This window comes from Mustela putorius, unplaced genomic scaffold (genome assembly GCF_011764305.1).
Source record: "Mustela putorius furo isolate JIRA1106 unplaced genomic scaffold, ASM1176430v1.1 tig00003834_pilon_pilon_pilon, whole genome shotgun sequence".
In the NCBI taxonomy this organism is placed as follows: Eukaryota; Metazoa; Chordata; class Mammalia; order Carnivora; family Mustelidae; genus Mustela; species Mustela putorius.
The window spans coordinates 125,172,593-125,194,988 of record NW_025421987.1 but is presented as its reverse complement, the minus strand read 5'-3'; the positions used below and the strand labels follow the sequence as shown (position 1 = coordinate 125,194,988).

The 22,396-nt window shown below is 43.0% G+C and overlaps 1 long non-coding RNA gene across 1 annotated transcript; it reads right to left on the bottom strand.

Annotated features, from left to right (window-relative positions):
- Window positions 1–1,808: 1,808 nt before the first annotated feature.
- Window positions 1,809–19,375, bottom strand: LOC101684802. The gene is made up of 3 exons (XR_199575.2): window positions 19,342–19,375; window positions 18,155–18,257; window positions 1,809–1,894 (listed from the first exon to the last, which is right to left on the bottom strand). It is a non-coding gene; the product is annotated as an uncharacterized LOC101684802 (long non-coding RNA).
- Between the last annotated feature and the right edge of the window lie 3,021 nt (window positions 19,376–22,396).

Genomic DNA, 22,396 nt, shown 5'->3' with positions numbered 1-22,396 from the left:
ATTGTTGCCTTGTGGTCACCTTGGGGTCACTCTTGGTCAGCAGGGCTGGCAGTTGGCAATATGAGGTAGGTGCAGGTAGGAGGAGAGGAATCTGGGTGTATCTCTGGTTCTTTCTCTTCATGTTTGACCATCATAACCTCCTAAAGTCATGGTGTCTGCTTTTCTCTTGCTTTCTAAATCTCATATGAATTCTGTCTAGTCAACTTAAACCTAGAGTCATAAGGAAAGGTGATCCTAGGGGATGTGGTTCCCAAACATAGATAGGAGTGAATGGTCATGCTGAGTTGCCAACATGCATTCCAAACACATATAAAATTAGGACATTTAATGTAGTTCTTCACTGTTGGATCTTTCTGTCTTTGGTTTCCATCTGGATCAAGAGTTAGACCAACTGTAGACTGTGAGCCAAATCTCTCCCACTCCCTGTTTTTGTAAATAAAGTATTATTAGAACATGGACACATCTATTCATTGTTTAGGACTGCTTTCTCAATATTGTAGCAGAGTTGAGTAGTAGTGACAAAGACGGTATGGCCACTAAGTCTAAAGCATTTAGTCTGGCCCTTTACGCACAATATTTGGCTAACCCCTGCTCTGGACTGTGAGATCTGTGAAGGCAGGAGCTGTCCTACTTTTTTGTGTGTTCCCGCTATCGGTGTCTCACATACTGCATGGGAGAGTTGAATAAATATTTATGAAGTGATGGAATGAATTTTGGAGCTGAGCATAAATCCATACAATTATTAAATAGGAGTTGATACATGAAGCAATACAAGATATAGCCATTGGTGAAACCAAAAATTGTTCTTTGGGGCAGAATATGTGAGTTATTTTCAGGTTTTGTAGATGGTATCAGGAAATTCTGGGTCGATTTGATGAAGGTACTAAGTTCCAGAAGAGTCAGGAAAGAAATTAGAAATTAAAAACCTTGGGTTTTAGACCTGGCTCTGTCATTTTTCAGCTTTGTGATCTAGAGCAAGTTACTAAGGACTTTCTGATCCCCCTTCTCAGCTATGGGGTGAGTATAAGAATATAGGCTTGCCAGACTCAGAGAGTTTTTGTGGAAAGCTAACAAATGATATGATGGCATGAAATGTTCTAGAAACTCTAAAGCAATACCCAAATAAAAGGGATTACTTTGCAGTCAGAGATAATTTTCAAAATTAACACAGAATACCATGTTTGTAAAGCCCATGTTCTATTTGTGTTTCCCCAGGGATCTTAAACCTTGAAGCCTTGGTGGAGTCTACAGGACCTAGGACTGTGACCCTGTGTGGGCAATGATGCGTCAGAGGTCAGAAGACAGGGTGCACTGTTGGTGGAAAATGGCCTTTTCCTTCTAAAAATTCTTCAAGTCTTCAATTTCTCCCTAGCATTGGGGTTCATCTTTTTATAGAACAGCATCTGATTTGTCAGCAACCTCTAGGTAGTTTATTGATTTAACATCTCTTCAGAGATGCTAAGAAATATGTGGTCTGCTGACAGCAATAGAGAGCCGTGCCTTAGAAGGGGAATCTGATGGCTTGCTCCCAGCTGTCCTGGCTCAGAGCCTCTGCAATCACCGATTTTCAGAAAATTCTTTTAAATAGAGTTTATATTCCATTTTGAGCCGCCTCCTTTTGCTTCCTCATTTCCCGACAATCAATGGGGATGGAGGTGTCTTTGCATGGCATCTCATACACTGTTGCTGAATGGAGTCATTTCACGGTGAAATAACCTAAATGGAAGAGAAATCTGCTTTGGTCAAGTGCTGAGGTTCACTGTGTAAAAACAATCAAGTTCCAGAAATGATTTGCAAAAATCCGTTTCTTTATTGTTTTGGAGCACAGAGACAATGGAATCTGTGAAGCAGGAGTCCTTGAACAAGAGTCTGTAAGGCTGGGCAGGAAGGGATCCTAGAAAGTAAAGGGAAGAAAGTTCATGCACCCTAGAATGAACTCCCTGGGCAGGAGGGCCCCCTAACATTCTCCTGCCTCCCTCCTTATTCCTTTCATAGCTCCCCACTTCCACGGGAGGACACTTTAGGGATCTGATTGGGCTGGACTGAATTTGTGGATGAGTCACTGTGCCTCAAAGGTCAAAGGCTTTGGATTCCTTTCTTTCCTTTGATCCTGGGTCTCTTTGACCCTGGATCCCACTCCCTGGGTGTGGTCAAGGTAGTAATTCTCCTGAATCCGCCATTTACCCCCATTTCCTTCCTCTTGTCTTCTCATAAATATTTAGGTTTAGGGGGAAAGCTGAGGTCTAGAATGACCAACTGGTTTGCCCTGGCCATCCTGCTTTTAGCACCCCAAGCCTGGAACACCTCGAGAACCCCCTCAGTCTCTAGCAAACAGACAGTTGTTCACCCTGGGCCCCATTTTATCCTCCAAACTAAGCTGTGTATTCCAACTCAACCATTAATGGGGTACCTTGAGTTGGGGATTTTGGAGGTTGCCTCAGGTATTAATAGCTAATTAAAGAAAAAAATATTTTTTGAAATTCTCATTCGGATTTTTTCCCTTATTAACTGTTGTGTTTTTCTGGAATCTGCCGAAGAAAAGAGGTGAAGGGAAGGATGGGTCTCCTGCTGTAATGGCTCTAAGGTGACTCTCAACACCTACAATGACGGTGTTTTGTAGACGCAGACACACAAGAAGCCTGTAGTAAGTGGCCCAGGGAGCAGGAAAAGCAGAGAGATTTGGGGAGACTAAAGAAGGAAAGGGAAATAAAGATTTTTATGAAAACATGTCAATTCTTCAAAGGGGGCTCATCTTGAAGGCCTTATATTTAGGCCAACACTATTGAGCTACCACATTGGGAGGCCCCAAGGTACTTGGGTCAGTGACAGAGTCCTGTCTCCAAGAGCACTTCCTTATGCTTTCCTGGCCTCTTGGCTACTGTCTGTGGTGTGAGCTCCACCCCTTTTTGGGCAACAGGGAGGGAAGCCTTGGGGTAGCTCCAATTGGAAATCCACACTAAGGCCTCTTTCCCCATCTGTGACTATGTCAGGAGAGACCTGCTTGGCTTCTAGAGTTCTAGTAAAGTGAAAATGCCTCACAGTTTCTTGCCCTGGGATAAATAATGTTTGTCATTCAGCACAAATGGGCATTGATCTCTTTAGAAGCCAGATTTCAGGGAGGTACAATGTCCTTGGCAGGCCACTAAATCTGAGATGATCAGCTCACCTTCTGGGAAGAGGGGCTGATTTTATGATCCTTTAAGAAATATAAGTCAGGGGAGCCTGGGTGGCTCAGTGGGTTAAAGACTCTGCCTTTGGCTCAGGTCATGATCCCAGGGTCCTGGGATAGAGCCCCACATCGGGCTCTCTGCTCGGTGGGGAGCCTGCTTCCTCCTCTCTCTCTCTCCCTCTCTCTCTCTCTTCCTGCTTGTGATCTCTGTCAAATAAATAAAATCTTAAAAAAAAAAAGAAATATAAGTCATTGTTATACCAGAGAATTCTGGAAAATTGCTTAATCCTGGTCTCTTCTGCTTAATACCTGGTCTCACCTCAGGTAAGCAATGGAATGTTTTCTCTCTTTTTGTGAGTTTGGTTATCATTACCTCATAGACATACCTTATGAATATCTAAACATGTTGTTCTTTTGAAAGATTAGCGTCTTTGGCCAACTCTGGGTCCCATTCTTTGAATAACAACCAGCAGCTGGAGTGGGATAGGGATTATCTCCTTTAGAGAGGGCATGGAGTTCCAAGTCCCCAACACCACCCCACCTGGTACTATCTCGCTTATATTGTACAATGGCCATTTCTCATTTACCTGGTTCCCCAGGGCCTGTGGACCACTGGTCCTGTGAGCCCCGAGTTAGAGTCTAAACTGTCACACCGTCTTCCATAGCTTCCTGGCTCCCCCTCTGCCTCCTTCCTTCCATTTCTACCCCAGCCCCTGTCCTCATTCAGGAGCTCCCTGCCTGGCAACAGAACTTTACACAGAATCAGGCATCTCCTGCAGCGGGCATAGACCGCACTTAAACACAAGGTCCATTCCACACAACCGTCTAAGTCAGCAGATCTCGAAGTGTGGTCCCCGCAGCAGCGACAGTGGCAGCATCTCCTGGGAATTCCTTACAAATCCCAATTCTGAGGCTCCTCCTTGAACTGCCAAACCAAAAACGCTGGCGAAGAGACCTAGGAGTCTGTCTTCTAGGCAATTCTGTCACACGCAAGTCTCAGAATCACTGGTCCACACTTTCAGGCACCCATTCGCTGAAAATAAAATCTGAGCCTGTGGAAGGCAATTTCCTTCTCTGGCTCTCATCTAAGCGTAACGTAAAACCCCTCCTTGTTTTTTCTCCATATGCAGTCTGTGGAAGTGAAAGAAATGTCTGTTCACAGTCCAGAAATCACCACTTTGTGAGGTGTCTGAAGGCCTTTTAGCTGCAGTCTTGTTCACTTCGTTTCATGAGGCGTTTACTGTTGTCCAGGACACTCCTTTCCCGGTCACTGGCGTAAGGAAGTGAAGAGGTAACAACACTTCCTCGTGGTCTACTGGCCTCAATCAGCTACTGTTAATTCTGCTTCTTCCTTGCTCCTGAGGCATAAATCTTGTCTCACCAGCTCTGGTTAAGTTCCTCGCAGGGAGGGGCTTCCAGCAAAGCCCAGCAGATGGATTTGAAGGAAACAACTTCATTTGTTCCTTTTGCCAGAGGTGGTGGCAGGAGCCGGAAACCTCACTTCTCAAATCGGCTGAAGAGGGCTCTGTGAGTGAGACCTGCAAGGGAGCTCCGAATCCTGTTGTCTTGGGTGCAGGCATCTCTAGCGATGGGACTGTGTAATGGGGCCCAAGAGCCCTCCAGACAGAGGGTCCCACTCACGGAGGGTTCTGCTGGTGCCACTCTGAGAACAAACCTGGGAATCAATTTCTACCCAGTGTGCTGACCATGGCACCAGGAAGAGGCAGGTCTCTGATTCTGGGATAGCTGGGAAGAGGCAGTGGGTCATGGGTAATGATTTGATCATGCAGTTGGTGGCAAGACCTTGACAGGACTTGATACAGTTGGACTGGGGCATCAGTTAAACAACTAGCTGGCGTCAGCTCAAATGCATCAATTTTTTAATACCCCCTTCTTATATGCTGGAAATTGAGGCATAGGGAAGGGAAGGGAAAGGATGTGTCATCTAGCCACTAGGGGACCATTCATTCACTCATTCATTGACTTCATCATTTCATAATACCCTATTAAGCAACATCTGTGTGCCAGATAAAGAAAGGGGTGTGTGTTATGAGTTTCTTTTCTGTCATGTTCCAAATAATAGCTCTGATACTTCTGCAATTGATTTCATTAATTAAGTTAATTTTATTCATAATGTTGGGGATGTAAGAAATGGATGCAAATGAATGCTAATTTCCGAATTAATATTTTGAGCTAAGGTCTTTGCCATTTTTAAAGGGAGAATTGCTGCCATAGTTTTGGAATTCCGAAATGAAGATTCTGTTTTTCTCCTTTGTCATTTAAGCTGGGTAGGCTCCCACCCTAGGAATGAAGTTTCTGAAGTCTTGATGACTTCTGTCCTGGTTTTATTCTAGCTCTTCAGAAGTATTCATTAGATGCTGGGAATATTGCCTTGTGCTTTCTTCCCTCATGACTCTTTTTGGTTCTGGATCGGAGAATTGGTGATAATGGGCTCTCTTCCCTCTTTTCCAATTCAGCTATTCGCTCTTTGCTCTTTTGCTTTGCACATATACCTGGTAACACAGGATGGCACTCAGAGAGAGGAAAAAGTGCCTGGGGGAAGGTGTGTGTTTCAGACCTCTCCTGCTGCTGACTTGATCCATCACACATGTATCTCTGTTAGCTTCAGGCCCAAGGGGAGGAATTCTTACGGAGAACGGCGAAGTGGAAAACGTTACTTCCTATAGACAGCAATGACCTCACAGAATGTGCTCTTCGGGTATTTATTTCAATGGAGGAGTTTCAGTGCAGATGAAATTCCACCTGTTCCTTCTGAATGTCCCCACATGACAATAGTCCTCTGCCTTCATTCGGGTGGGTGGGGGATGGGGTGGGGAGATGTTCTGATTTCTGCTGGGGAGAAGCTTCTGATTCCAGGTCTTTGATGATTTTAGAGCTTCCTTGTGAAATGGGAGGGATGGTGAAACAGGCTGCTTGTGGTTATATCCAAGAAATTATATTCTGGACCAGGCTCCTTGGCCCAACACAGAGGATGTTTGAGGCTTCAGCCTTTGCAGCCGTGTCTCTGACAGTGCCTGTCTGTCTCTCCTACTTCCCCATGACCCAGCCATGTGGAAGCTCCTTTCCATTCCCCAGACACTCCACAATGTTTGGTACCTTTGAGCCTTTGCACACTTACTCTCTCCATCAGTTCACTTGGGGGGAATATGTGATGGTCTTTCAATGTCCTGGTCAGGTATCACCCCCTATATTGAGCCCAACAGAACCTCATCTCTCCCACCTCATCCTACCCCTAGGTAGAGTTGCTATTATTTCTTGAAGTTCTATTTGTATCTATGCTGGGGTGTTTATGATACCACTTTGCAACTGTTTTCCTATAATAAGATACTATCAGTGTTTAAGCGGAGAAATTCTGAAGCAAGACTGCCTGGGCTCAGTCCCAGATCTGCCACTTACTAGCTGTGCAGCCTTGGGCAAGTTACTTGGCCTCTATATGTTAGTTTCCCCATCTGTGAAATGAACGTAATAATAATCATCCTTATTTCAGAAATTTGCTTTAAAGAGTAAATGAATTGTTGTTATTCCTCTTTTTCCTCCTCCCTCCATGCACCTCATTTCTTATGCCTAGTAATTTTCCCTGTATACAAATTGCCCCCAGGAATGGTAGCTACAGTCTAGGATAATTGATTTTTTGTTTTAAATTTCTTTATTTTTTTAAATTTTTTATTTTTTATAAACATATAATATATTTTTATCCCCAGGGGTACAGGTCTGTGAATCGCCAGGTTTACACACTTCACAGCACACACCAAAGCACATACCCTCCCCAATGTCCATAATCCCACCCCCTTCTCCCAAACCCCCTCCCCACAGCAACCCACAGTTTGTTTTGTGAGATTAAGAGTCACTTATGGTTTGTCTCTCTCTCGATCCCATCTTGTTTCATTGATTCTTCTTCTACCCACTTAAGCCCCCATGTTGCATCACCACTTCCTCATATCAGGGAGATCATATGATAGTTGTCTTTCTCTGCTTGACTTACTTCGTTAAGCATGATATGCTCTAGTTCCATCCATGTTGTTGCAAATGGCAAGATTTCATTTCTTTTGATGGCTGCATAGTATTCCATTGTGTATATATACCACATCTTCTTGATCCATTCATCTGTTGATGGACATCTAGGTTCTTTCCATAGTTTGGCTATTGTGGACATTGCTGCTATAAACATTCGGGTGCACGTGCCCCTTTGGATCACTATGTTTGTATCTTTAGGGTAAATACCCAATAGTGCAATTGCTGGGTCATAGGGCAGTTCTATTTTCAACATTTTGAGGAACCTCCATGCTGTTTTCCAGAGTGGCTGCACCAGCTTGCATTCCCACCAACAGTGTAGGAGGGTTCCCCTTTCTCCGCATCCTCGCCAGCATCTGTCATTCCTGACTTGTTGATTTTAGCCATTCTGACTGGTGTGAGGTAATATCGCATTGTGGTTTTGATTTGTATTTCCCTGATGCCGAGTTATATGGAGTACTTTTTCATGGTGTCTGTTGGCCATCTGGATGTCTTCTTTGCAGAAATGTCTGTTCATGTCCTCTGCCCATTTCTTGATTGGATTATTTGTTCTTTGGGTGTTGAGTTTGCTAAGTTCTTTATAGATTTTGGACACTAGTCCTTTATCTGATATGTTGTTTGCAAATATCTTCTCCCATTCTGTCAGTTGTCTCTTGATTTTGTTAACTGTTTCCTTTGCTGTGCAAAAGCTTTTGATCTTGATGAAATCCCAATAGTTCATTTTTGCCCTTGCTTCCCTTGCCTTTGGCGATGTTCCTAGGAAGATGTTGCTGCGGCTGAGGTCGAAGAGGTTGCTGCCTGTGTTCTCCTCAAGGATTTTGATGGATTCCTTTTGCACATTGAGGTCCTTCATCCATTTTGAGTCTATTTTTGTGTGTGGTGTAAGGAAATGGTCCAATTTCATTTTTCTGCATGTGGCTGTCCAATTTTCCCAGCACCATTTATTGAAGAGGCTGTCTTTTTTCCATTGGACATTCTCTCCTGCTTTGTCGCAGATTAGTGGACCATAGAGTTGAGGGTCTATTTCTGGGCTCTCTATTCTGTTCCATTGATCTATGTGTTGGTTTTTGTGCCAGTACAATGCTGTCTTGATGATGACAGCTTTGTAATAGAGCTTGAAGTCCGGAATTGTGATGCGACCAACGTTGGCTTTCTTTTTTAATATCCCTTTGGCTATTCAAGGTCTTTTCTGGTTCCATATAAATTTTAGAATTATTTGTTCCATTTCTTTGAAAAAGATGGATGGTACTTTGATAGGAATTGCATTAAATGTGTAGATTGCTTTAGGTAGCATAGACATTTTCACAATATTTATTCTTCCAATCCAGGAGCATGGAACATTTTCCCATTTCTTTGTGTCTTCCTCAATTTCTTTCATGAGTACTTTATAGTTTTCTGAGTATAGATTCTGTGCCTCTTTGGTTAGGTTTATTCCTAGGTATCTTAGGTTTTGGGTGCAATTGTAAATGGGATTGACTCCTTAATTTCTCTTTCTTCTGCCTTGCTGTTGGTGTAGAGAAATGCAACTGATTTCTGTGCATTGATTTTATATCCTGACACTTTACTGAATTCCTGTATAAGTTCTAGCAGTTTTGGAGTGGAGTCTTTTGGGTTTTCCACATATAGTATCATATCATCTGCAAAGAGTGATAATTTGACTTCTTCTTTGCAGATTTGGATGCCTTTAACTTCCTTTTGTTGTCAGATTGCTGAGGCTAGGACCTCTAGTACTATGTTGAATAGCAGTGGTGATAATGGACATCCCTGCCGTGTTCCTGACCTTAGCGGAAAAGCTTTCAGGTTTTCTCCATTGAGAATGATATTTGCGGTGGGTGTTTCATAGATGGCTTTGATGGTATTGAGGTATGTGCCCTCTATCCCTACATTTTGTAGAGTTTTGATCAGGAAGGGATGCTGTACTTTGTCAAATGCTTTTTCAGCATCTATTGAGAGTATCATATGGTTCTTGTTCTTTCTTTTATTGATGTGTTGTATCACATTGACTGATTTGTGGATGTTGAACCAACCTTGCAGCCCTGGAATAAATCCTACTTGGTCGTGTTGAATAATCCTTTTAATGTACTGTTGAATCCTATTGGCTAGTATTTTGGTGAGAATTTTCACATCTGTGTTCATCAAGGACATTGGTCTATAGCTCTCTTTTTTGATGGGATCCTTGTCTGGTTTTAGGATCAAGGTGATGGTGGCCTCATAAAATGAGTTTGGAAGTTTTCCTTCCACTTCTATTTTTTGGAACAGTTTCAGGAGAATAGGAATTAGTTCTTCTTTAAATGTTTGGTAGAATTCTCCTGGGAAGCCATCTGGCCCTGGGCTTTTGTTTGTTTGGAGACTTTTAATGACTGTTTCAATCTCCTTACTGGTTATGGGTCTGTTCAGGCTTTCTATTTCTCCTGGTTCAGTTGTGGTAGTTTATATGTTTCTAGGAGTGCATCCATTTCTTCCAGATTGTCAAATTTGTTGGCGTAGAGTTGCTCATAGTATGTTCTTATAATAGTTTGTATTTCTTTGGTGTTAGTTGTGATCTCTCCTCTTTCATTCATGATTTTATTTATTTGGGTCCTTTCTCTTTTCTTTTTGATAAGTCGGGCCAGGGGTTTATCAATTTTATTAATTCTTTCAAAGAACCAGCTCCTAGTTTCGTTGATTTGTTCTATTGTTTTTTTTGGTTTCTATTTCATTGATTTCTGCTCTGATCTTTATTATTTCTCTTCTCCTGCTGGGCTTAGGGTTTCTTTCTTGTTCTTTCTCCAGCTCCTTTAGGTGTAGGGTTAGGTTGTGTACCTGAGACCTTTCTTGTTTCTTGAGAAAGCTTTGTACCACTATATATTTTCCTCTCAGGACTGCCTTTGTTGTGTCCCACAGATTTTGAACCATTGTGTTTTTGTTATCATTTGTTTCCATGATTTTTTTCAATTCTTCTTTAATTTCCCGGTTGACCCACTCATTCTTTAGAAGGATATTGTTTAGTCTCCAGGTATTCGGGTTCTTTCCAAACTTCCTCTTGTGGTTGAGTTCTAGCTTTAGAGCATTGTGGTCTGAAAATATGCAGGGAATGTTCCCAATCTTTTGATACCAGTTGAGTCCTGCTTTAGGACTGAGGATGTTATCTATTCTGGAGAATATTCCATGTGCACTAGAGAAGAGTGTGTATTCTGTTGCTTTGGGATGAAATGTTCTGAATATATCTGTGATGTCCATCTGGTCCAGTGTGTCGTTTAAGGCCTTTATTTCCTTGCTGATCTTTTGCTTGGATGATCTGTCCATTTCAGTGAGGGGAGTGTTAAAGTCCCCTACTATTATTGTATTATTGTTGATGTGTTTCTTTGATTTTGTTATTAATTGGTTTATATAGTTGGCTGCTCCCATGTTGGGGGCATAGATATTTAAAATTGTTAAATCTTCTTGTTGGACAGACCCTTTGAGTATGATATAGTGTCCTTCCTCATCTCTTATTATAGTCTTTGGCTTAAAATCTAATTGATCTGATATAAGGATTGCCACTCCTGCTTTCTTCTGATGTCCATTAGCATGGTAAATTCTTTTCCACCCCCTCACTTTAAATCTGGAGGTGTCTTTGGGCTTAAAATGAGTTTCTTGGAGGCAACATATAGATAGGTTTTGTTATTTTATCCATTCTGATACCCTGTGTCTTTTGACAGGGGCATTTAGCCCATTAACATTTGTTTTAAATTTCTTAAATAAACTTCGGCAAATTTGTAGCAGAAGCAGAAGTAATAGTGTTGAAGGTTGACATCTCAAAATACTATCCAAAGTAACCTGTTGATAAAGCAAGGCTGAGTGTATTGCATACTACAATAAGGGAGATTATCATCATGTTGACTGAGTCTTAATACCAAGGCAGAAAGGGAAGGGCAAAGCTGGAATATTTATGATTCAATTAGAATCATAAGGCAGGATGCCTGGGTGTCTCTGTCCATCAATTGTCTGACTCTTGGTTTTGGCTCAGGTCATAATTTCAGGATCATGAAAACAAGTCCCTTGTTGGGCTCTATGCTCCGTGAAGGGTCTGCTTGGATTCTTTCTCCCTCCCTCTCTGCTTTCCCCCTTCTGGTGCACGTGCTCTCTTGTTCTCTATCTCTAAAATCAATCAATCAATAAAATATATATATTTTTTTAAATGGGCAAAATCCATGCTGGTTGACACATCAAAGGGAGAATTTCAAGACAAGGTGTTCAAAGCAGGTCTTGATTGCTGATGAGCCTGGTGGATTTATCTATTGCTGTTTGTTGAGCACCTTTAGGAAATCTCTGAAACGAACCATAAAAGGTGTTCAGAATTTCATCTTCCTGGACAAGAGTGTCCTGGAATGGTCATGTTTACATAGATGGTAAGTTGGGTGGGCGTGGATCGTTCTGGTCCTCAACACTTTGAAAGATAAAATAGTTTTTATATCTAACAGACAGGCTTTGTTGGGGTGTGGTTTGTCATGAAATCGCACATGGCTGAGCTGACAGTACAAACCATGATGTGTGGAGGATTTTGAGAACATAGTCCATGCACAGCAGAGAGGGGAAAATACAGGATGACATAGAAATCTTGGAATGCCACTCAAGAAGAGAAACCATCTAGCGGGAAGAAATTAGGAAGGATTGATATTGGAGCTTAAACGCTGTTGTCTCTAAGAGAAGTGCCTGTTGCACCTTCTTTAGGAAGCGGGAATGATGGAGACTCTCGAGTATTTGACAATCTGAGGGTCATGGGGACTGGAATTCCGTTTCTCATCTGGAACTAGTCAGTCAGCCTTTTGTGTCATGCCAACAAGAGGTCCCTGAAGTAGGCTAGGCAGAGGTTGTGGACCTTGTCTGGAGAAGGTCTGGGGGTAGCAACCCAGCCTGCCATGTTGGATTGGGACCAGGAAGTGGGTGGAGAGCTGAGAGCTGGCAGGATTGCCCGGGCAGCATGGTGGCACTAGGTGAGGGGACGTCACAGGGGAAGCTGTATTGCTCACACCAGGCCAGACACTGAATGGGGAGCATAGCCGAGTGTCAGGCATTACCCATGGAGAGAAGACCTGGGGCTCCTGGATGGATTACTGAGTGTTGCTTCCACTGGGAGAGTAAGTAGTGAAGTGCAGCAAATGATGTATTTCCATTATCTGTTACCACAAAATAATCTGCCTCAAAATACTGGCTTAACTGCAACCCCCTAACAACCATTAGTCTTGCTCACAGATCTAGACGAGGGGGTGACTGGGCTCAGCTCACCCACTCTTGCTCAGCATCTGTGACATGGCTGCAGATGGTGGCTGGGGCTGGGGTTGCTGTAAATATTTTTTGGCTTGTTTTCCTCCTGGGCTGCAAAGACAGACAGCTGAGAGCTGGGGACCATGCAAGCTTCTCTCTCTCTCTCTCCAGGCGGTCTCTCCATGGAGCAGCCTCCAGTCCTACACTTGTTACATGGTGGCAGCTCCTCAGAGAAAAGAAGGTGCTAGAAAACACCTTCGCAAACTCAAGTGAAAAGGTAGGAACATGTAGTAGGAACATGAGAGGTGATTTGACCACAGCACACACACACACACAAAATCCCCTGGAATAAAAACCGTGATCCTTGAATCTCAAAGTTTTGTAGATGAATGGAAGAAGATGGTGACTGCTGAGACATGCACTGAAAGCTCAGGAGGAAGAATTTGAAACAAAATTGCAATGAGAAGGAAATCCTGGAGAGAGAACTCCAGCAAGTTTGTACACAGATTGGTGAAGCCTTGTATATGAACAGCAGCTGTTTGGGAAGGCACAAGGGACAGAGATGAAGGAGAGCTTATTTATAAACAAATATAAAAAGAAATTTATCTGAGCTGATGAGAGAATTGAAGTGAAAGAAAACCATTAGTCTGCAGAGTAAAAACATTCCAAGTAACAAGCAGCATTAAGAAGAAAAGTCATATAATTCAGTGTATCCTGGCACAATTTCCTTTTTTAAAGATTTTATTTATTTATTTGAGAGACAAAGAGAGCACAAGTGGTGGGAGGGGCAGAGAAAGCAGCAGATTCCCCGAACAGGGAGCCTGATGCGGGACTCAATCCTAGGACCCTGGGATCATGACCTGAGCCAAAGGCAGATGCTTGACTGATGAGCCACCCAGGTGCCCCTATCCTGGTATAATTTCTGAATTTAAAGGGTAGAGAAAAATATCCTATATGCTGCAAGATAGAAAAGAAAAATCATGTGGAAAAAAGAATCATGGTCATTTGACTGTATTTTGGCAATACCGCATATTAGAAGTGGCATCATGTCTGTATACATTTCTAAGAGGGAAGTCGGTGCTGTACAATCTCATATGCAGCCATGGTAGTATTCACCTGCCAAGGTGAAAGATTGAAATCTCCGGATTTGCAATAATTCAGAGAAAGTACCTATGAGTAAAATAACTGAGAAAGAACTCTAAACAAACAGACCCCAGAGTGATAAGCAATGGACAGTGATGGAATGAACGGGAACATGTGACATGAGTGCTACGTGAAGATTCCGAGGCAGAGGAGGCCTCCTAGCTGGGTGATAATGTGTAAGTAAAAATGTCAAAACGTCCTCATAAAACAAAGAGGAGGGAAAGTAGATACACTCAGAAGGTCTTATCTTAGGGGGTATAAGGAAGGAAGAAAAGAGAGAAGGGTCAGGGCCCTCGATCGGTATGGGGTCCTCTGCTCAGAGGGGCTTTGTGCTTGATTTAGCCCCTCCCCTGTTGCTGTTTTGAAATTATTAAATAACTTGGAACAGGGGCCCTTATTATCTTCTCACAGGGAGATGACAACGCTGATCCTGAATAGAGGTCGTTAGCAGACTATATTTAAATCCTAAATCGACCCAGTTGAAATCCAAGAGGTGCTGATTTACTGTGAGTGGAAAAAGGAGAAGATGTTCTCCCTGGTCGGTAGTGGTGGCCTTGGAAACTTGGCTAAATTGAGAAATAGAGTAAAAATGATAGACGTTTGTACGCTGGCCCCCAATGTGTTTATAGCTGATCACATGAGAGCTCTTTGAGGGAAGAGATGCTAATGTCCACATCTGGGTGTCCTCATGGGGCTTCCGATGGAGAAGGCGAGGAAGGGTGGTCTGAAGGAGCCGCCTGCCATCGTGCATCCCACCGCACATGCTGCATCACGCAAGAGATCAATTTTGAGAAACAGAAGACTTCTTAAGTTAGAGCATTCTCTGTATTGAGGGCCAATAGTTGCTGATGTTTTATTTTCAATGGCAAGTTTTCAGAAACTGTCAGGCACCCTGCTGAAGGTTGCCAGGAGACACAGGAGAAATAAACTAGGGCTACCATTCACAACTGAGTAAGAATTAGTCACCTCTCTCAAGGCCTCTCTTCCCATCTCTTGGGCAGACTTTTTCCTGCATGTTCTCCCTCTCTATCTTTTTAAGTTTTTCTTTGTGATAAATGCCCCTTGTCCAACTTGAGGAATCCATTCATCACACTTGCTAAAGTGGTCACCTCTGGGTTTTACTAGTCAGCGTCCACATTCTTCTCTGGTACCAAACCTGATTTTGTTCTAGGAATCCTTCCCTAGCCAGGACCAGGGTGGACGTAGGCATATGTGCTCTCTGGTTTTCTAGCTTGGTGATTGGGTGGCCCCACGCTCTGCCATCCAAGCTGGAATGCTTCTGAGATTGAAAGGGAGGTACTGTTGATGACTCTGCTGGGACCACGGGGAGATGGGGGCTCTTCCAGACAGACCTGGATGTGCGGTCAACCTACTTCAGACAGACCACCTGACCCAAGGCATTCCAAGCAGAATGAGCATCTGGAAAATGAGCCGGGAAAAGGAGCAGCTCTCTCCCTGGAGACTATTAGGAGAGATGAGCTTTCTCTGACTGATGCCATGGGAGGGTGTGGGGCTGGGAATTGCTGCAGTCTATGTTGTCCTGTTGCTCCTTGAGGGTGACAAAGCCAACACCTAAGGGGAGGAGGCGGGTGAAATCCCAGGGAACCAGAGCTGGAGCTGCCATGACACAGGTCCCTGATTTCTTCCACAACATGTCCAACCTCTGTAGGCAGCCTTCCTGTAGCCCTGCCCCTCTCTGACCCTTGAGCTGAGTTCTTATGTGAGACAGTGATTTTCCTATGGAATATTTCCTTTGGGAAGTCCCAGCATGATCTTAGAATATCACAAAGCTGTCCATACAGCAGCTCTGCATCCTAAAATTCCATTTTTATCTTTTGGTCATTTGTTGAGTACTCATTTTGTTTCATTCATTCAAGTTTCAAATCTTGGCATCCTCGTTCTCTTAGATCTTCCTTTATTGTGTGAGTTGCATGGATGCATTTTCTTCTCTAGATCCAGCTAAAATTTCTCCCAAACTTCTTTGATATATGTCTTCCCTTCCATGCTTCCTCTTGAATGACTCAAAGATTTGGATTTTATTGGTTCATGTCAGACCCTCCTCACTAGCCTTCTGGCTTCCAGGCTCTCTTCCTCCTCTAATCTTTGTGGCATTTTCTTTTTGGTGCCCCATTAGCACAACTTAAGGGCTCTGTCAAATAATGAATTTTGGATGCACAAAGTAAAATACATAGGATTACAAAGTAAACCAACTATATCAAAATACAGTTATTGAAATAAACTCCCCCATGCAAACATCTACTATAGTAACATATGTGCTTCTCTATTAATGCCTCAGACTATAAGATACAGATATAGGTTCAGTAACAACTATAATTTTAAATCTGTAATGAGCCTAAATGATATTTTTATATTATCTGCAACAACTGTACTGGGGTATGAAGATATTCATAACTTTTATGCTGACAAATATACAGATACTTCTAATATGAATGCAATCTGGTGCCTTCAGTCAAGGTAGAAGAAAATGCTGCATTGCCATCAAAGATACGTGTAAATAAAAGGTTTATTTTTTTTCCTACCTAGGTATATGGATCCCAGGTTATGAGCCCCCACATTCGTCCGTGCTGCATATAGCTGTTAGGTCAATTTCCTTCATGCAGACATTTCACTTGTCACTTCTTTCTTCAACCTGCTCTGGTTGTCTGTTACTCATGAGGCCCAAATCAGATTACTGGGCTTGGCATTCCCGAGCCATCATGATACTTGCTCCCCTACCTGCCCAGACTTTTCTGACACTGTCATTCACCCTGGGGATCGTGTTCCCTAGCCTAGGTGATTTCTTTGTTATCTTGAGAACACAGGAAGTATGCAATTCTGTGTTTACCCAGGCTTCTGTATTTTCTAGTGAAAGAAATATCATTTGCTTAAAGAAAAAAGGATCCAAGTATGAATGGATCCAGGTGCACAAATAATTCTTCCTGGTATCCTTCTCTCTAAATCTCTCAATTCTCCTCCTCCTCCTCCTCCTCCTTCTTCCCCTTGTCTTCTTCTTCTTTATCACTGGCTTTAATTTCAGGCAAGATCCTTTGTATTATGGAAAGATAGGACTGGAAATCCAGGTGTCCGTACATTTTTTTTTTCCAATCCTAACCAAAAGAGATCTCATTCTAACATTAAAAAAAATATATTTTATTTTCTTATTTGACAGAGGGAGATAGCTATAGAAGAGGCACAAGCATGGGGGAGTGCTAGAGAGGGAGAAGCAGGCTCTCTGCTGAGCAGGGACCCCCCCCCCCCCCCCCACACACACACACCCTGACACAGGGCTCCATCCCAGGATGCTAGGATCATGACCTGAGCCGAAGGCAGAAGCTTAATGACTGAGCCACCCAGGCACCCCATGGGAATCTCATTCTAAATGACATCAAGAAAAGCCCTTGGAGCTCTAGCTGGGAGGAAGGTGGGGTCCCTTCACTTTCCTTGAATTGATAACTGTGATCACAGAGCTAGAATATTCTGACTGAACAGTCCTGGGGCTGGCGATGATGTCAGCATAGTCAAAGCACAGGGGCAGGACAAGAAAGGGGTCCACCCCAAAGAAAAATCAGGCTGCTGTTACCAGCAGAAAGGTTCCTAAGATGGATAGGCAAAAACAATAGTTTGTCTGCTACTTTCTTGAAGACTGGGTTGCAATTCTTTCCATAAAATATGTTCTTCCCCGTCATTTTTCCCTAGGGAAAGCCCTTCCTTCATTCACAGAAGGGTAGGTAGGTCAGATAATTAATATCACTGAGCATCTGCTGTGCACCAGGTGCTTCAGATCCATGTCCCAGGTTTCAGATTCAGTGTCCCAGCTCATCAGAACAGCGGTGGAATTCAATTTATTTCTCCATAATCAAACTCAACTTGCTCTTGGTGATGGGGGGACTTTTTTGTCACATTGAGATCACTCAAATTCTTCTGGCTTTAAATTTAATTTCTTTTTGAGATGGTACTCAATCAATTCAGGCTTTAAACTTAGTTAATTCAGTCAAAATTCCCTTTCAAGCCTGACCTCCCTTCTTAGTGGTTTTCCCTTCCCCTTTGGTCTCCAGGATGCTGCCGAAGGCACAGCACCATCACAGTGGCAAAGCAAGTGTGTCACCCAAGTGCTGCCCCCATGGGCCTCAGCTGAGCTCACTCATGCTCCCTCACGGGGAGTGGGCCTTCATTCCAGCATCGTGCTTGCTGTATTAACTGCTGTCCATGGACCAAGCCATGGGCTGGCTGTCATGATGTCTGTGTCCTTGATACCCTCTTCCTCCTGACTCCAGGCCCCTCTCAGTGTGTGGATCCTTCACCCTTCGGCTGGGTCCCTCCGCTGGGACATGAGGAATTTCGGATCTCTGTGGAAACCACAGATACTATCTCAGGGGCTCTTGCTACCTCCATTTCCCTCCCTAAGTTACTGTGGGGTGTACTCTGAGGGGCTCCCAGGGGACTTACCCCCAGAATGACTGAAGTGACTTAAGGTGGAAGCCCCTTCACATTCAGCATGTCCTGAATTCATCTTACCTGGTTTTTCTAGCATCTCACACACGTCTCTAAACCACCTTCCCCCAGGACAAGGAGGACCAACCTTACCTGTAATCTTGTCCTTTTTCTTGTACCCCGAGGCTTTTATCTCCTCCCATGAGGCAGGACATGCCCTCTTTCTCCATCCTCTAATCCTCTGAGTTTACAAGCTCTTAAATTTCAGAAACAGCAAACTTTTTTTTTCTCTCACTCTCAAAAAGCCACAGATTCTACAAAATGAAAGTCCTACTTTCATTCAGCTAATATTGCTAAATGTGCTTTGGTCTATTTTGAATGTCCCAAGCTGACCATCTAGTGTTCTGCTCCTGTGTGAGTTCTGTTGTCCCCTTGAAGGGATGGATGCTCACCGTCCTGGATGGAGAGCAACAGTTCAACAGAACGACTGTGTTAGTCTCTTGTTGCTGCTATAACAAATTTCCACAAGCTTAGGGACTTAAAAAAATGCATTTTCAGACCTGCGAGATAAGGAGGCCAAAATGGATTTTAGTAGACTGCATAGAACCTACATATCTGCAAGGCTGCATTCCTTCTAGAAGCTGTAGGGGAGAATCTGTTTCCCTGCCTTCCTCAGCTTCTAGAAGCTGTCTGAACTCCTTGGCTTGTGGCACTGCATCCCTCCCACCTCTGTTTCTGTCTTCACATCTCCTTCTCGGACTCTGTGCTCTTGCTTCCTCCTTACATGGCTCTCTTTGATAACACTGGGTTCATCTGGGACATCCAGGATAATTTCCCCATCTCAAGACCTTTAATTACATCTTCAAAGTTCTTTTTACCATACAAGGTAACATTGTTACAGATTCCAGAGATTCTGATGTGGGCATTTTTAGGGGCCATTATTCAGCCTTCCACACTACCCAAAATGAAATATCTATCTATCTATCTATCTATCTATAGATAAATAAAATATTGCAAGATACTACCTTGCTGTATGTTCTAATTCCTTATATCCTCCTAACAACCCTATGCATTGAATGTTATTATTCTCGTTTGACAGAAGAGGAAATTAAAGTGAAGTTTGGGTCAGTGATTGTCTGACTCCAAAGCTGGGATTCTCTCCACTACCTCGCAAAGAGTCCTTCTTCCCTCACAAGGCTACCCCAGTCCACATCAAATTTTCCTCGAACCCAAGTCACCAGACCATGTCTTTGTGTGGTAAGTTTCCATTTGATTATATACTATTTGGAGTATATTCAGAATATAATGTGTGTTTATGTGTATGTATAAGCCTTTCTTACCAGCCAGAATCATAAATGCCTAAGCCAGGATGAGATCTATTGCCACTTTTGAACCACTACTCCAATAGCTTCACTATGGGGTGGCCACACAGTAAATATGTCATAAAAGCTTGCTGATGTGATAGTTGTACCAGGATCTGCATCATCCAGTCAGCTAGCTCAAATTTATGGAGTTGTAGGCCCTGGGTCTACTTGAAAGATAGAAGTAAAAGACACACTCCCAAGTTCAGCTGCCTCGGGGGAGGAGATATGCTGAAGATATCCACAGTATGGTTCTATTCATAGTACCTATTGTTCCTCTCCCATGGAATATCAGACCTTGGGTCATGCCCTGTTGGACACTCTATGTCAGTTATTAAATCCTCACCAAATTCTGAAATTTAGAGGTGAGCTTTTTTGATGTTTTGGTCACTTTGCTTCTCTTATGTGACTCTCCTTGTTTCACAGACCATTTTCATGGATAGCTGCCTCCCAATTTCAGATTAACCAAATAAGAGGGACATTTGGTGGTTCCATTCACAAAAAGAGAGACACGTGAAGCTTTCTACTATACTAGGAGCAGAAACTATCCAACCTAATCATTAAGGACCTTGGGGTTCTAGGTAATTCAGTATTTAGGCCCTAAAAATTCTTATCAAGGAACTACCAGTCATGATCCCAGTTATTTTGTAATCAATATGGTAAAGGTATTAGTGGAACTAGAGATGACTTTGTGGCTACTAGGATGCCTGCTTACAAAGCTCAAGTGCATGGCTGCCCAACGAGGTCTGCCAGTGAGTCTCAGAAGCGTCCATGCTCAGTTCATCCTTGGTCACATTAATATTTTCTCTACTTCCTGGCTGCCATCTTGTCTTTGATGAAATGAAGTGGATGGTTGTAGGAAAAGAGAAGTTGAAAAGAAAATAGAAATGCTATTAAATATTGTTGGAGCCCACTGAGGGTGAGGCATTCAGTGGTGGTCTTTATGTACAGTATATCATTCATTCTTTCTAAGCATCTCTAAAAATGTAAGTATGATTGTTCCCATGGCCCACAGATAGGGAAATGGGTCTTATAGAGGTTAATGAACTTGAATGAGGTAAAACAGCATAGCCTAGTCTCTTCGTTTCTCCAAAGCCTACATTGCTCTGGTTCAGGAATAAACCACGGGGTCTGGCTGGAGCCACCGACGGATGGCTCTACTGGCATTTCCTTTGACTCCCTTAAATACATTCCTTGGCCTAATGGTACATGAAATATACATAACATCCATACCTCTTTCATTCTCCCCAAATAACAGTTTCTGTACTCAAATAACTTTTGCATATACCACTTTCCCGGGTCTTAGAGAATTATCATATCAGACCTAAAAAGCCTATCAGTGGAGACAACTTAGGTCAAACCCATTTTCCCCACATGTACTTCGCAGTTGCAAAGCTGTATTTAAAAGAAACATCAGCTCAACTTTTGTGGGAACATATGTGTTCAGGAAATATCCACTTAGCACATAGGCAGTGCCCAGCTTCGAAGGGAATGCAAGAGATATAGAAAGAGGAGGAGACAAAACCAAAGGAAAGAACCATTTTTTGTTTCCTCCTTTGGAAACAAGCAGATTTCACCAAGGATGCCCAAAGGCAGTGAAAACATCCCACTCTCTCCTGTGCAATCCTTCGGGAGGGAACATGTGGGTCACGGACTGCTTACGGAATTGTTATTACAATTATAAGCATTAAGGAGTGCCCTCTCAGTCGATTAGCTGATGCTGCAGAGAATATACAGCAATAATATCACTAGCCTAATTTTCTGGGTCGAAGAGAGCCAAGGAATGGGAAAGAGTCTCTCCCTCTACTTCCTGGATCTTTGTGTGTTTGCCTTGAGCGAATACACCTCAAGATACAATTTTAAATTAAAAAACAAGAAAGTGTATTGGATTAATTCATCATGGCTGGTTTTCTACCTGGAGCAAAACTGACTTTCTAAGCTACCCATCCAAGCTTGTATGGGAAATGGCACAAAACCTGGGCTGGAGTTTTCACATTATGCTAGCTCCCTGACCAGTCGGAAATCAAGGGCTGAGGAGACATAGGAAGAGGGAGGCAGAGGCCAGGCTTCTCAGAGATACCTGCCCCCCATCTGCTGGGATAACAGGACTGCTCTTTTCTTGCTGCGCTATTCTAGTTGCTGATTTCACTGTGCGTTGCTGGCGGATTTTGAGTAGAAAATGGTATGTGGTTAATTATACAGCTAATGAGCTCTGGGGAGTTTGCTTTCAGATTCCCTCACTCTAGGTGACAAGGGGAGAAAATGCCATATAACATCTTCTGCCCTTAGGGAGTGAGTTAAACAGAGTGAAAGTCAGATTTTGAAATCAGCACATTCATAAGAGAAGCATCTGGAGTTCTTGGATTTCTTGTACCAGGTGTATCAGTAATGCCTCTTTCTCTTGCTGCAAAGGCCTTTTGTGGAGAGTAGGTGTCCCCACCTTGGTTGTATTCTTTTCCACACTTCTGTGTACAGCTGTACCTGAGGGGGAGAAAAGAGGTGATATTTTACTAGCATCATTTCTTCCTGGTCTTCTAATGGGTGCTACAAGCCTGTAGAAATTCCAGACCTACCCAAGAGTCTGTGTCCCACCAAACAGATTTTAAATGTAATCAACTTTTAAGCACCCTTTCTTAGGGGGCTACCTCAAGCAATTTTCCACGATAAATGAGAAAGCAAAAAAGAAGAAAGTTTTGGAGTAAGGGAAACTGACAACCTCACACAGGAGTGTTGTGCAGGAAAAACCCTGGATGAAAATAACGGGAGGCCCAGGGATGACAGCTGGGTGGTGGACTTAGATGCCAAGACAAAAACGCTCTAGCAGGGAGAGTTGAACAAATAAAAGTAGAACCGACAGATCACTGGATACATTTCCCTATGGAAAAATGAACGGGGAGGCTATAGGATGGTATAAAACAGCTGGAAATAGCTATAGAGAAAATGAAGTAAGTGAAAAAAGTAAGGCAACTATGAAACCCATATAAAATGAGAAGTTATACCAGAAGGAAAACACTGATGGTATATTACTTATACT